Raw genomic sequence first — 12,122 nt, forward strand, 5'->3', positions numbered from 1 at the left:
ATTTTCCTGGAGTTGCTTACTCACTTGCCCTCCCCTCAGCCTGGTTCTCTTGAAGCTGGAGCATAGTAATGAGAGTCCTCAGGATTTCATTAATAGTCCATCTCTCCTCTCCATGGCTTTGGGGCCTTGGGGGCAGGTGATGTGGGATTAGAAGCCCTACTCAGCTCAGCTCCAATAGCATCATCTTTTTCTTTTTGTGGTTCTCACTTTGTGATGCTTGTAGCACAAAGTCGTTCCTCTTTGATTTTTGGGTAGTGCTAGTAAATATCTCTCCCTCTCTCTCTCTTTCTCTCTCCCTTCCATCTCTCTCCCTACCCACCTCTCAAGAGAACATACCCTACTCTTTGAGCAGTCTCTCCCCATTCTCTCCTCATACCAGCCCCTTGCAACCACCAATTTCCTTTCAGTCCCTATGGATTTACCTATTCTAGACATTTCATGCATGTGGAATCTTACAACATGTGTCCTTTTGTGTTTGTCTTCTTTCACATAGCATGCTTTCAGAGTTCATCCATCTTGGAACAGGTGTTAGAACTTCATTCCTTGGGTGGCACAATCATCTTTAATTCTGTGAATCTCCCACATTTTGCTGGTGGCCCCTTCCTTCATCTTCAAAGCCAGCGATGTAACTTCTCTCTGCCTCTGCTTCAGTTGTCACATCGCAACTGGTTTTCTTACTGCAGCCAGGAAAGGTTTTCCCATTCTAAGGATTCATGTGATTAGGCTGGGAACACTTGGGTAATCCAAAATAATCTCTTCATCTAAAGGTCCCAAACTTAATCACATCTACCAGCTCCTATTCTGGGGTACTTTCCAGTACATTCTGTCATAGGGTATGGAGATTAGGGTGTGGACATCTTTGAGGGGGCGGTGCTATTCTGCCCACTGTAGACATGCCAGCTAAGAGTGATAATGATAATAATAGTAATAATAATAGCTAACGTGTATGGAGAGGTTACCATGTGCCTGGCACCCCTCTAAGAGTTTCTTGAATTCACTTATTTAGTCCTCACATTATTCCTATGAGATAAGAGCTACTATTACTCCCACTTACAACAGAGGAGGATGCTGAAGTACAAAGAGGGAAAATGACTCGGCTGAGGTCTCCCAAGAGGTAAACAGCAGCACAAGGATGTTAGACCAGACATCTAGCTCCGGAGCTTCTACAATTAAAAAGCAGTCCTTCTACTTAGTAAGACTGGAATCCCTACCCTAAGGGATAAAGCCTTTCCTAACCAGGTCCTGGTTAGGTCCTGGCTGGTCCTCCCACCCCTCAGGCGTGGCTGTGTCCTGGGGAGGGAGGTGGTCCCGTGCGGTGTGGGCTCCAGGGCCAAGTTGGGAGTGGACTCCACCAAGGACAGTCAGGAGCCCTTAAAATTTTGTGAATTTTGACATGATATTTGTGGTCATTTTTGTATCTAGCCATTGATTGAAAAGTATATAATGGTAGAAGCGTACATTAAATACTGAAACTTGTTTAATAAAATGATCTTATTGATTAATATATTCATATATTTAAATTAAGATAGATCTACAGTCCCTTTATCCATAATCCCGAACTTCTTAAAACAATAAAAATAGGGTTGGTTTGGGGTTTGGTTTATTTTTTTTGACGGGGGGGATGTTTCTGACAAACTAATTTTGGAGGCAAAAAAAAACCCCAATTGAACTATGAAGCTATTTATAGTCTTTCTTTATCCCATTAGTAGTGAACATTTCCATATTTAATTGCAGACCTATGAAAGTGCTTGGTTATAGGGTACTGCCCAGACTTGGCTGGGAATGTTATAAATACATGGTAGATACATCCTGTTTCCTGACTTCTAAAACGTGAAATATCTGACTTCCAAAACACATTTGGCCCCAAAGGTGTGACATACATACTTGTGGACCCGAGGAGATATTTGTATTAGAAATATTACTCATTTAGTCTATAATCAGTGGCTAGTGTACTCATGAATCTATTGACACGTGGTAATGAGTTTCTGCACCTGCACACCAAGCTTGCTGGCCTGCTTTGCAGGTTTACCTGGGATCTTTGTCCTAATTTTAAATGTCTGACCTAATCTAGGAACTATCTCATCTCCTAGAGGCCTGTTTAAAATAAATACTCTACGAGTCCAATATACTTAATGGAAACATTTCAATATAATAAGAAGCCAGCATGATACAGCTACAGAATAACACAGGATGGCTGGTAATTTCCATATGGAATTGCAGAGAAGAGTGAATGCAGATTGTTTATTACAGCATGCTCTAAAGAGAATGACAAAAAAATCCTTCTCTGGCTTGGGAGGCTCTTAGAAACACCAGTCCTTTGGAGCAAAGCAGAGAGAGAGTGCCCCTGGATGGCGGGGAATCCAGGAGACGGGTTCTCCTCACCATCTCATGCTGGGTGACAATGCACATGGTGCCTGCTGCTCTGGGCCTCCGTTCCCCCCACCCCCATAAAGGGAGGTGGTTTGATGAGCTTGGCAAAACGAGAGCCTGTGGTCAGAAGTGTTCTTGCATGGGGCAGAAAGGCATTTAGGAACACAAGTTCGAACAACATTCCAGACCTCATTTTTAACCCAGGTTAGCTGCCTGTAGAATGAAATGCGTGTTTTTTAGAGATAAAAATGTAACATTAGTACCAACTATCAGCTCATAAATATATGCTCATTTATATGCGTGTCATAACTCATAAATAACCAAAGGAATCAACAGTTTATCAAATGTTCATCTGAGGTCAGTGAGTGGAAAGATTCCTCCTGCTTTTCCTGGGACTGGGGCTTGAGAAGTCAGCCCTGCTCAGAGTCGACCCCAGTGATGAACTCATTAACGAGTACTTGCTATGCATGGGGTGCTGAGCTGGGGAGGGGAGACGGAGTGGAGGAACGTCTGGGTTCTGCATTTATTGGCTCATGGTACCGTGTAGCTGTCTGCCTGTCACTGCACAGTAGTGTGCTGCCCCCCTAGGTCTGATGATGATGGAGGAAGTTGCTGATTGGCCTGTCGCTTGAATCCCACTCCTTTTGGATGTATCACAAATAATTAAGGTATAGTGGTGATAGCTCAAGGCAGGGAATTATTCCGGAAAATGGAGTTGTTTATTTTTCACCCCAGCAGAATGCTGACTTTAAACTTACCATATGAATACAGGAAAACACCGCATTCGATGGCCTCTACATAAAGCAGCAGACTGCGCTCGGGGATTATAGCTCCAACCATCAGATCCAACTGATCTTGCACCTGGCAGCTAGCTCAGGGCCTCTCAGAGAGCCCGGAGGTGGCTGGACCCCGGCTTCCTTGGTCATGTCTGTACCCTGCCCAGAATAAGCAGACAACATCTGCTGCCCCAGATTATGATTCAGGGCAAGCGCTAGCACCCTCTGCATGCACTCTGCAGCCACAGAGGGAGAATCAGGCCCTGGTTTCTGGCCAAGAGGCCTCCCTGCGAGGGTTGCCCATTCAGACGAACAGATGGCGGGTGAGGCAGGCTGAGTTGTGGAGGCACGTGGCTCTCTCGGCTCTCTGAACTTGTGATTGCTGGCAAACGGGGACCTGGATGTGCATTTGGGAATGAGCTGAGCACAAGACTCCCTGGCCAGGCTGGAACCTTAGAGCCCCCGCTGCTCCCTCTCTTACTGTGTCTTCCCTGTGCTATGTTTTCCAGGTAGATGGACAGTACTGACTCCCAGTACGAGCCCTTACTGCTTAAGTTCAGTTACTGGAAAGACCAGATAATATGAAATTCCTAGAGGAAAACTTAGGCAGGATACCTTTTGACATAAATCACAGCAATATTTTTTTCAAACAACCTCCTAGAGTAATGAAAATAAAAGCAAAAACAAATGGGACCTAATTAAACTTAAAAGTTTTTGCACAGATAAGGACACCATCAACAAAATGAAAAGACAACTTATGGAATGGGAGAAAATATTTGCAAATGATGCTTCTGACAAGGGACTAATTTCCAAAATATACAACCAGCTCATACAGCTTAATATCAAAAAATAAGCAACCCAATCAAAAAATGGGCAGAAGACCTAAATAAACATCTCTCCAAAGAAGACATCCAGATGGCCAAGAGGCACATGAAAATATGCTCAACATCACTAATTGTTAGAGAAATGCAAATCAGAACTACAATGAGGTATCACCTCACACCATTCAGAATGGCCATCATTAAGGAGTCTACAAATAATAAATGCTGGAGAGGGTGTGGAGAAGAGGAAACTCTCCTACAGTGCTGATGGGAAAGTAAATTGGTGTAACCACCATGGAGGACAACATGGAGATTCCTTAAAAAACTAAAAATGAACTTACCATGTGATCCAGCAATCCCACTCCTGGCCAAGTATCTGAAGAAAAATATAATTCAAAAAGACACATGCACCCCAATGTTCACAGCAGCACTATATACAATAGCCAAGATATGGAGACAACTTAATATCCATCTACAGATGACTAGATAAAGAAGTTGTGATATATTTATGCAATGGAGTACTACTCAGCCATAAAAAAGAATGAAATAATACCATTTGCAGCAACATGGATGGACCTGGAAATCATCATTCTAAGTGAAGTTAGGCAGAAAGAGAAAGAAAAAAACTATATGATATGACTTATATGTGGAATCTGAAAAAGAAAAAAAAGACACAAATGAACTTCTTTACAAAACAGAAACAAATCCACAGACACAGGGAACAAACTATGGTTACCATGGATAAAGGGAGTGGAAAGGGATAAATAGGGATTTTGAAATTTGCAGACTAACTACTATATATAAAATAGATAAACAACAAGTTTATACTGTGTAGCACAAGGAACTATATTCAATATCTTGTAGTAACCTATAGTGAAAAAATATGAAAACAAATATATGTACATATACGTATGACTGAAACATTATGCTGTACACCAGAAATTGACACAACATTGTAAACCAACTATACTTCAATAAAAAAAAAGAGTTGGAAAAAAGATCAATTACTTGGATCTGTGCTAGTGTTGCAGAGAAACAGGTATGAGAAGATGGTCATGTCCCACATCTTGGGTGAGTCCCTGGGATGCCCCCGCATGTGAGAGTCCTTGGCTTCTCACAGGAAAGGATTCAAGAATTAGCTGAAGTAGAGTAAAAAGTTTATTCAGGGAGATACACACTGCATAGACAGAGTACGGGCTGTCTCAGAAGGCAAGAGGCCCCAGGGCACTGGGTTGTTAGTTTTTATGGGCTGGATAATTTCATAGGCTAACAAGTGGGAGGATTAGTCCAACTATTTGGGAGAAGGAGAGGGGATTTCTAGGAGTTGCCCCCACCACCACTTTTTAGCCTTTTACCATCAGCCTTATATGTGGAATTTACCATCAGCCTTATATGTGGGAATTGTTATGCGTGTGTCATTTAGCAGTTAATGCATTACGATGAGCACATAATGAGGCTCAGGTCTACTGGAAGTTGAATCTTCTGCCATCTTGGGCTTAGTTGGCTGTAACCAGTTTATGTCCTATCCTTAATGGCTGTGTCATTCTTTTAGTTCCTGTGTCCTCCTCCCTTCCCTCCTGTCTCACTAGATCTACCCATGCAGGTCAAGGTCCAAACAATTTGAGAAATCAGCACAGTGTATATGCAAAGCTCTGCTGCTCTCTCCTAGGGCCCCAGATCCCTTCCACTCTGAGGGGCCAAGCTGGGGCAGCACTCCAGCTCTGCACTGTCCGAAGTGCCCCTGCATGGCCTGGGTAATCCTCTACCTGTTACTGTTACCCAAGATCTCCAGACTCCACCTCCCGTCTCTTCTTAATTTCCACTTGTTTCAGGCTCCTGCCTCCCTCAGATACCCCCATTCTCTTCTTTTGTGTTCCTGCTCCAAGCCTGAGGCATTTGATGGAGAACTCATTCATTTACTGGAATCTGTGTGTGTGACTTGAGTTTTTCCTCTGAGGAAGATTCACCTCTTATGAGAGACCTAGGGAGGAAGGAACCACTTACTTGTAAGGAACAAACCACAAATGGTGGCATTTCAGTCTCTAAAGATAAACCGAGGGAAATTATTTTTAGATCGGAGCTGCCCCATCTGAAATCAAACCATCCAGACAGCTACTTGATCTGTTATGCATAAGATTGCTACCAGTTTGTTTGCAAAGTGAGGCTCGAAGACCTGGGGGGCTAAACCTAGAGCCGTTCCTGCTCTGAAGCTGAGTCGCTGATGGTGCCTGTGACCCTGAACTGCAGTGGCCTTTGGAGGACTCAGAGCTCCTACATCATGTGGACCATGTCTGCCTCCTCTCTCCTCCCAGGCAGTCTCCTCCATGGATGCCCTCATAGGCAAAAGCAGCAGCATCTTTCTCTCCTCAGTGGTTACGCCAAGCCTAGCTCCTTCGGTGCCGCACAGCAGTTGGGAGACAGTGACAGAGGCTGCAGGATGGCCATGGATGACACGAGGAGGGCCGTGGCGGGGAGAAAAGAATGGTGATACCAGTAGTGACGATCTGTAAATACCCTCCTTTCTGTACCCTCACCCATCACCCCTGATGTTGAACTAAGTGGATAAGAATGTGATGAGAACCAGAGATGAACTCGAAAGGGGGTTCTACTAAGCAGGTCTGAAGAAGAACCTGGTCCCCTGGAGTAATAGAGATGGCACTGAGAAGCGGATATAAGCACTTTTCAGCAGCAGGCACTCCTGTGTTGGCAATCTGCGCTGACTAGAGACGGTGAAATCCACCTCGATGGAGGTGAAGGCGGCCACACTGAACCTCAGCGCCTCAGGCAGCCAACAGCTCCCCCTGACACCCACCACCTGCTCGGCCTGGACCAGACAAGGGGAGATTGGCCTTATCTTTGAGATGTGGACCTTCTGCGTCTGCACGCTGGACCCTCAGCATCCTGCTTGTTAGAGAAATGGCCGGTCATTTTTCTCACCCAGCATCCCACCCCGGCTGAGTTCAAGGAGGAGTCCAGGGCAACGGGTGAGCAGCGCCCTGCTGTGGGCTGCCAGGAGTGTGGCGGGCAGACTTCCTGATGGTGTTTTTGAAGGTTTGTTTTCTGCAGGATTTTTTTTTTCCCCTCTACCAGCCATTCTCTTTGTTTCAGGGAGTGACTCTCTGTGCTGGATTTATTGGCTCTATCTAGAATCTATTTTCTCCAAAGACACTGCTGCAGATGCTCACTCTTTCATTCTATCCTGGGATGTGAAGAGATCTGAAACTGACAAGAAATGAAAGAAATTTAAAACCCAAGAGGGAATGGAGCCACATAGAGCAGGATATTTGGGTTCTAAGTCAGATCCTTCCCATGAAAGCACTGCGGCACAAAGGAGGATTTCTTAAATCAATTTCCCTCATAGTCTGGCAAGAAAACCTGAGTAAGGCTTTCTCTTATGGGCACATGATTGTTGGAATCCCCTCCTCCCTCTCTTTACATAACAGGTTCAGCCCATTCGTGGGAAATTCTGAGCCATGGTGCATCCAGGAGGCAAATCTTTGATTTGTGGAATCCCACTCATTCATTCAGCAAACCTTTTCGTGTTTGGCCCAGGAGATATGTTTGGCTTGCTTCATGGGCTTGCAGTCAAATGAGGAGGACCAAACAAAAACCCAACACATTCAAGCCATCATCACATCCAAAAAGGAACTCCAGGAATAACCTCAAATCTGTCCATTTGTCTCTGTCTATATCAGCATCACCCCCATCAAAGCTATCATCATCTCCTCTTTGGACTGCAGTGATGGCCTCCTGAAGGACACTGTATTACTGTCACCAAATTTTTCATTTTCTTTTCCTGCAGTGCCCCTCCCTCAAGGGGTTACATTCCCCTCAGTTGAACTCAGGGGTGACCATACAACTTGATTTGGACAATAAAATACGGGTAGAAGTGCTAGAGTGACACATCTAGGCAGAAGTCTTTTAGAGCCAATACATGGATCACTATGTCCCCTTTCCTGCTATAGTGACCATCAGTGTTCACGATGGTGGCTGCCCAGATCCTGGAGTGAGTGGATATGGAACAGAGCTCCCAGCTGACCTGCAATGGCTATGTAGCATGAGTGAAAGATTAAGTTTTGTTGATACAAGCCACAGGGACTTAGGGATTGCTTGTTACTGCATAACCTAGCCTATTCTGGCTGATACACTTCCTAAATCATTTCCCTGTTTCCATCTTGCCCCACTCCAATCCAATCTGCAAGCAGCAGCCAAAATTACCTTTAAAAAACAAGCCAAACTTGCTAGAAGACTTTCACTGGGTTTCCACGGTACTCAGAACAAAAGCTGAGCTCCCTTACATGTTTTGGCCATGTTTTTATTCTTCCTATTACGTCACTAGCAACTCTCCCATCAGTAGCCCCTTTCTCCCACACACATGTGTTCCAGCCACACTAACCTTCTAATGTTCCTAAGAGGCCAGGCTCCTTGCCTCTGGGCCTTTCCATATATGTGTTTTTTCCAGTTAGAATGGGGAACACTACTTTTTATGTTGGCAGGATGCTTCTTAGTCTTTTGATTTCAGCTTAACTGTTACCGCCTCAAAGAGATTTGCCCAGTTTTTTCAATTAAAATTAAGTACTCACTGTTTGTCTTGTCATTAACACCATGTTCTTTTCACTCATAGTACTTATTATGATCTGTAATCATCTATTTACATAGTTATTTCCTTTTATATTGTTCATCTACCTCCACTGAGGTATCAACTCCACGAGGCTAGGGTCCGTGATTGTTTTGTTCACAATGGCATCTCCAGCACCTTACACAATGCCTGGCACCTATGTACTTATGGAATGAATTAATGAATTAACATATGTACTTATGGAATGAATGAATGAATGAACATTCTTATTTATGGAATGAATGAGTGAGCAAAATAACTGCTTCAGAGGCTTGATTAAAGTGGTAGTGTGGGTACCCACACAAGAGAAATATACATCAAGGGTAACTTCAGAGAGGAAGATAGTATGTAGGATGGTACAGATATGAGCCAGAGAGGGTCTGAAATGGCAGAGGAGACCTATTTCAGGTTAAGGGACAGGGCTGCTTCCAGTATGAATCTATAATTTCAAGTCACACTTAAAGGAAGACTAGACTACAGATCAAAATCCCATGAAACCAGTCACCAGAGAGAATCCCCAAGAGGCCCTTGGCCCCTCTACCCGTGCCAGCAAAGACCATCATCTTCCGAAGGACCGCAGGCAGCTCCTCTGTGCAGTAGTGGGCTATTTTTGCTTGCCTGTCCTCTATTAAAATTTTTGCTAACTAATGTACCCCCTCAACACATTTTAAAGTTAACATTTAAATTATGTATCATATTTACTGTTGCAAAATTTTACATCATTCCTTTTTGCCTTTGAACTTTTATTTTCATTCTATGTCGCCCATGGATTTTCACCCTGATGTAAACTTCTTGGCAATAAAATAGCGATATATCGCAAATCCTAATAAATAATTATTAAATATAAAATTCAAATGTTATTAAAATTGCATCTTTCAATGGGAGGGAGGAAGCTTCTCTTTTCAATTAGCTGGCGCTCCATGAATAAACATTACTTTTTGCTAGAAAAAGACGACTTCAGCAACAATTCTATTTCCACTTACTCTTGTTTTAAAATGTAATTGCCGAGATACTTTGCTCACATAAACACATAGATGGGCACGCGTGGAAAGCAAATCGTTTTTAGAGGCACTCCTAATTTCTTTGAATTCTTTCTGATTCTTACATCAAAAATAAAAAAGAGATCTATCACCACAAATTATTTTTAATGTCTGAGAGCTGACAACTCGATTAGATCTTCCTTCAATTTTATTGAAAGCAAAGAGTTGAAACCCACCCAAGTTTCAAAAAGGATTTTTACCCAGTCAACCATCCTCTCTCTTAAATGCTGAGATGTATATCACAATGTGTCTACCAAGCCTTATCAAATGACAATCATTTACACATTTTATTCTTTCACTTAAGGGCACCTTGTTTAACTGATACATAAAAGATTGGAAAAATCAGTTCTTGCTTATTTCATTAGGCCTTTTCCAATATAATATTTTTGTTAAATGCGTTAAAATTATCACATGCTTCAAATATATTTTAACACAACTTTGGAGCTATACATTAAACTCATTCAGTAATAAAAAACATCTGCCATATAAACAGTCTTTGTTGTCAAATCAATCAGCCAAACCAGGGTTACTGTCTGTCAGAATAGATCTCATTTCATTGATTAATCCAAATAAACATGATAAGACATGTTGCTATGACCACCATCCACCACAGGTAGACAGATAACACTCCCAACCTTGCCATGGAATGAGACTCTCCTTCACTTTGCCTTATCAAAAGTCATGGGGAATCTCCTCCACAGAGAATGTTTCTTTGGTGATATCTGCAGTATGGGAAAGAAAAGGTCCTTTAAAAATGTATTGTATTTCAAAAAAAACGTATTTCTAACCCTCTGTTCGGCACTGTAAGGGTTTTTACATCCTGGGCAATGCATCATAGTGTGACTCGGGTTAGATGAGAGATAAATGCATCTCTAAAGAAAAAGGAAGACTAGGGAAGGGAATGTGGAAGGGAGAAACAGTCTTGTTATCAGAGCTCCTCTGTTCAGTTTTAGAAAGAGTACATACGAACGTTGAGGATCCAGACATACATTCCCTTTAAATCTAGGCATGCCTGTGTCTCTCTTGTAAAGTCTTTGTCTAACCCCAGATGAGAGCACCAGTGCCCTGTTGCTCCTGGGAGAGGTCTACCTTGGGCTGCAGACTGAACCAGATTCTCCCCTATGATGGATCCAAGCAGCAGGGGATGATAAAGGACCAGCCAAAGGTCCATCCCGCTCCTGCCTCTCATCTCCCGTGTCCAGAACCTGGGCAGTGGCCATAGGAGAGGGGAGTGCCATGGGACCTCTTACTGCTGCCGGTGGGGAGCAGTTGTTCTGCTCACTGAGAGATTGCTCCTTGTTGGGATGGCTAAAAGGGCGAGTGTGCTGGCCTCTTGGCACCTATTTTCAGCTCAAAATAAACCCATGTTCTAATTTTACTTTCCAATACTTAGTCTAAATGAGTCAAAGCAATTTGTTTCAGTAAATGTCAGCTTTGCCCAGAAACTAAGTCAAAGTGGGATACAAAATGGAACCTAGATTTTTCATTTGTTTAGTAACTGTTAACCATGTAGATTTGATATGCAAACACTTTACATAATAATGATTAATCCTCTCCTCGCAACAGTCCTGCAAGGAAGCAACGAGAGCTCTCCTCATCTAGTTGAGAAAACTGAGGCTCAGTGTGGATTCATGCTAGCCCGGGGCAGACTCAGGTTCCCAAAGCCTTTGCAGTCTTCACCGTGCCCCGCTGCCTGCAGACCCTTTGGCCACCATTCCCACTTCTCACAGGAAATGCAGCCTCAACACTAATAAGCAGTTGATACATTTTTTTCTGTGTTCTGTTCCGATTATTCAGGGTTATGAGTCATGTCCCAATTAACTACAGAAATTGGCTAGCGTGGAGAAATTAAAATCATACGTAATCCCCAAATCTCATGTTAGCCCACAATCTCCGCCTCTTATTTCCGAAGGACTTTTAGAAGAGTTCCTAACAAGTGACAACATTTGACAGGTTCTATTTTCACCATCTTGCCTTTTCAACCCCATCCCTGAGTAGAGATAGTAGCTTACACAACAGGAATTTGAAAATCAAACAGCAGGAAGAGGGAGAAGAGAATCTGGGGGCTTAAATGACACCTGTAGATGAGTAAGATGGTAGCTGTGATGTTAGTCTGCACTTTGGCACTTTGGGTTATCTCCGATTCTAAAGTGTATCTTCAGTTAGAGTGCACAATCAAATGCACCGATGACGACCATCGAGTCTATATCTCAAACTGCTGAGCATTGACTGAGTCCCAGATCACAACCAGGGGCCAGAGCAGACACCTGTGACACCATCCCCACCTACGTCATTCCCCCTCCGTCTACCTCTGACTTCAGCTGTGGCTGCAGGGACATCCCTGAGTAATCTCAGACTCACCTTTCCCTGTCAGTGTCCGTCCCATGGGCTTTTCTGCTGGGCAGGTTCTCGGATGCCATGGGTCGCTCTTGTGCATCCTGGGAGTGGCAGGGGATAAAGTTTGTTAATACCCCTGGAGCAACCTGCAGTCAGTAGG

This window comes from Vicugna pacos, chromosome 2, assembly GCF_048564905.1.
Source record: "Vicugna pacos chromosome 2, VicPac4, whole genome shotgun sequence".
Lineage (NCBI taxonomy): Eukaryota > Metazoa > Chordata > Mammalia > Artiodactyla > Camelidae > Vicugna > Vicugna pacos.